This window comes from Spermophilus citellus, assembly GCF_964194105.1.
Source record: "Spermophilus citellus genome assembly, chromosome: 5".
NCBI lineage: Eukaryota > Metazoa > Chordata > Mammalia > Rodentia > Sciuridae > Spermophilus > Spermophilus citellus.
Window position 1 is genome coordinate 98,325,792 of NC_138186.1, and position 4,209 is coordinate 98,330,000.

A 4,209-nucleotide genomic window follows, 5' to 3' on the forward strand; every position below is an offset into this window, starting at 1 on the left:
AAACACCAGGCTTTGCCTTCCGTGCTGTTAGAGATTGGCCATTAGTCAAGAAGTTTGCCCTCCTGGGAAACTCTGCTTCCGTTCAACCCTAGAACGGCTTTGGCTAAAACTGTTATATAAAAAAAAAATTAAATCTCTTGAACATGCCAGCTTTTTTGCTGAGATCATTAATCCATCTCTCTGGCGGCATAAAACCAGTCTGTCACATCAGCAGGGAGTCAGCGTGGATTTGTGCATGGAGAGGAGTGCACGAACATGTTCAGGAGATGCTGAGAAACACATGAATGACCTGTTTTCAGAATGTTGCTTTCTTTCTTGGTTTAAGAATGTGCTTCTCTGATGGAGAAGGATTCCTGCTTTTCCCCAGATAAACTTTTTTGTTTGCTTGTTTGTTTTCAGTGAAAACATATTTTATCAAATCAAAACATATTCTTGTTTTGTAACGCATAAACCAAATGCAAATTCATGATTATGTAAACTCTTTTTCCTATCATGGGTGTTAAATTAACTTTGGTCTCTGACCCTGAAATGTGTGAAGTCAAACATCATAAATTAGGTTTGATTCCTGTCCTGCAATATGGAATTATGTACATTAGAGGTGCAGAGATATATACAGTTAGGTTTAACTGCAGAACAAAATAGTGCATGTTTAAAAACTATTTATTGCTTGCTTCTGTGTCCTAGAAATAGAGAATCTAGTGTGGTAGGAATGTAGGGAGATGGGAACAGAGGCAAGGAGGGAGAGGCAGAATGGAAACAGAATTGTGGTTTATCCTGTAGGGAAGAAAGAATCGAAAGCAGCAAAGCAGGACAACACAGTCCATTTCAACTTTTTAAGGAATCCCTACTTGGGATAAGTTGGAACAGGAAAACTATAAAAAGTAAAATGGATGAGATCCTTCTTGAAGGGAAGGAGAAAAGAAGAGGAATGAGATTACCAAGTTAGTTCGGAAGTGAAGTACATTTGGTGACTCCTACTCTAGGTGATGAGAGAATGGGAGAGAGAAATCAACGACAGCAAAATTCTCATTTGCAGGTAGGTCTGGAAGTTTAGTTGGAGGGTACTACCAATAACTGATGATATCCATTATAGGTGGGCAAGCGTGGTGGTGAGATGAGATAAATATTGACTAGTGGAAGTTTGAGGAGACATCAGACTTCTATATGGCCAGCAGCAGCTGGAGTCTGAACCTGAAGCTCAGGAAAAAGGCATGGAATGGAGAAATAGTTTTGGAGTCATTAGGATAGGATGGTAGTTTAACCCCAAGAAAGAGTAAGATCTTTCAGGGGCATAGAAAAAGCCCATGTTTCAGCACAGGATCTTGGAAAATCTATGCTTTTTTTCTTTTCTTTTTCATTTTATGGATTGAACCTAAGGGTGTTTTACCACTGAGCTACATTCCCAGCCCATTTTATTTTATATTTTAGACAGGGCCTCTCTAAAATGCTAAGGCTGGCCTTGAACTTGTGACTCTCCTACCTCAGCCTCCTGTGTTGCTAGGATTACAGGCATCTGCCACTGCACCCTGCAGAACTGATACTCTTGAAGGATCCATAGGGCAGCCAGAACAAAAGGAGAGAAGAACAAGAAGTTGGCTATGAAACCAAAGAGGGAGAGTTTCAGGAAGAAGATAGTTAACAGTCAGTGCAGTGAAGAGGTCAAGCAAGGTGAGCGCAGGAGACAGCTACTGAACCTGCCAACTTGGACATCATTCCTGACATGTGCAGTTTCGGTTGTGGGATGTGCTGGGAAGGCAAATTACAATGTAATTACAAATTGTAATTATAAATCACAATGGGAATGGGAATGCATTTGTACAGGGACTCTCTTTCAGTGGTTCCCCAATCTGGCTATTTCTCAAAATTATCCAGGGAATTTTTATTTTATTGCTTACAGTAATGGGGATCAAACCCAGATCAGAAATTTTAAAATTTAGCAGTGAAATATGAGAACAAAGTTCTTTTTTATGGGTTTTGTTCAAAAAGATGTTTTTCCTTTCTTCCACTTGTAATAAGTCTCTAAAGGACCAACTGGAACTCTAGAATTGTGCCTGGATGTTGTTAATTTTCAAGAAATAGTTGTTTTGTTACTATTCTTATGAATAGTTCATAAGAACTATTGTGATAACAGTAGAGAGAGAACCACAGATGGATGGTATAACTTTTTACCACAACTTTATTGAATTATCATTTATATACCATAAAGTCATGCTTTTAACGGGTGATTTTTAGCATATTCAGAATTGTGCAACTATCACCACTAATTTTAGAATATTTTAATCTCCCACAAAGAAATTGCATACCCAGAGGCTGGGATTATAGTGCCATGGTAGCGTGCTTGCCTAGCACGGGTGAGGCACTGAATTCAATCCTCAGCACAACATAAAAATAAAGTATTATATGTCTATCTATCAAAAAAAAATCCCACACCCAGTTACAGTCACTCCCCATTCTCTTTTCCTTAGCCCCTAGCAACTACAATCTTTCTCTCTCTATGGATTTGTCTATTATAGAGACTTTAAACAGAATCATACAATATGCAGCCTTTTTATACCTGCTCACCATGTTTTCAAGGTTCTTCTATATTTAGTATGTTCCATCACTTCATTCTTTTTTATAGGCAGATAATATTCCATGGTTTAGATAGAACATTGATCCATTCATTAGTTGGTCATGTAGGTTTGCACCTTTGGTCTATTAACAATGCTGCTATGGACATTTGCATGAGTTTGTGTGTGACAATGTTTTCTTTTGGATACATTTGTGGGAGTAGGATTACTGGGTCATATGGTAAGCTTGTTTTCTTCTTTGAGGAACTACCAACCCATTTTCAAAGGGACCACATAATTTTATGTTTCTACCAAAAATGTAGGAGTGTTCTAATTTCTCGGCACCCTGGCCAAACACTCATTATCTGGCTTTTAGTCTAGCCAGACTTGTGAGTATGAAATAATATGCATTTCCTTAATGGCTAATGATGTTGACCTTCTTTTCATGTGGACATCGCCCATTTGTATTGCCATTTTTAAAGTCAGGTTGTGTTTTTTTTTAACTATTAAATTGTAAGTATTGTTTAGATATTCTCAGTGCAAGTCCCTTATCAAATGCTTGATATGCATTTTTCTCCTGTGTTATCTTTTCACAAAATAGTGTTCTTTGGAAAAAGTTTAATGGAACCTTTTTTTTGGTTGTTTGGGCTTTTTTACTTGTATCTAAGAAACTACTCCCTAGCCCACCCAATGAAAATTTAGTTTCCTTCCAAGAGTTTTAAAGTTTTAGCTCCTACATTTATTATTATTATTTAGCTCTTCCATACATTTTGAGTTAATTTTTGTCTATGGCACAAAGCTATGGATGGTATAACTCGTAACATTTGCTCATTTCTTTGAAAATGAAGGATCAACCAGTCCCACTGGTTGAAGCTCAGAATTGTAGGAAGGACCCAACTGCACTTGCTGAGGTCTAATTTACGTCAAAAAGTTAGGCAGGACTGTTACACACAGCAATATCTTACAATTAGGGCTTAGTTCAACCTTAAGAACACTAGGAGAGGATCAATTCTGTGTATTAGAGAAGACTCTGACTATGGGATGAGGAATGGTGCAAGACTGAAGACCTATGAAGAGGCAATTGCATTGATTTTGAGGGGGTAACAGCTAATTATGGTAGTGGCAAGAGAGCATGAAGAGAAGTGGAAAATATGAAAAAAGATATGGAAATAGAATAGACAAGTGATCAGACTAGATGGCAAAGAATAGTCTTTGGTCAAAAACAAGGTATGAATAGTCACCGGTTTTATTGAGCATCTCAAACTAGTTCTGAAGGCACCTATTCAAGAGACATTCCAAACAGCTTCTGAGCAATGCACAGCTTCCCATGAGGGTTTCAATGGCACACATGATAATGTACACATTATTCTTGGTTAAAGTAAGGTTCACTAAATGCCTTCACTTTATACTTACTTGCAAGTGATAAAACAATGTACGCTTTTCAGTACTTCACCCTAAGTTTCTGCTCAATTAAGTTCAAGTGTGTGAGGTTTACTTGTTTACTGATTCTGATCTACAAAAACAGGCAAGCTTCAAGATACCAGAATGTTTATTCATAAACCGAAAATAACAAAAAGAGTCCTTTATTCTCCTGAAATAGGAAACTGTATATTTCCGTAGTCAAAACAATAAACAATTTAAGATTTCTTTAAAAAATTAG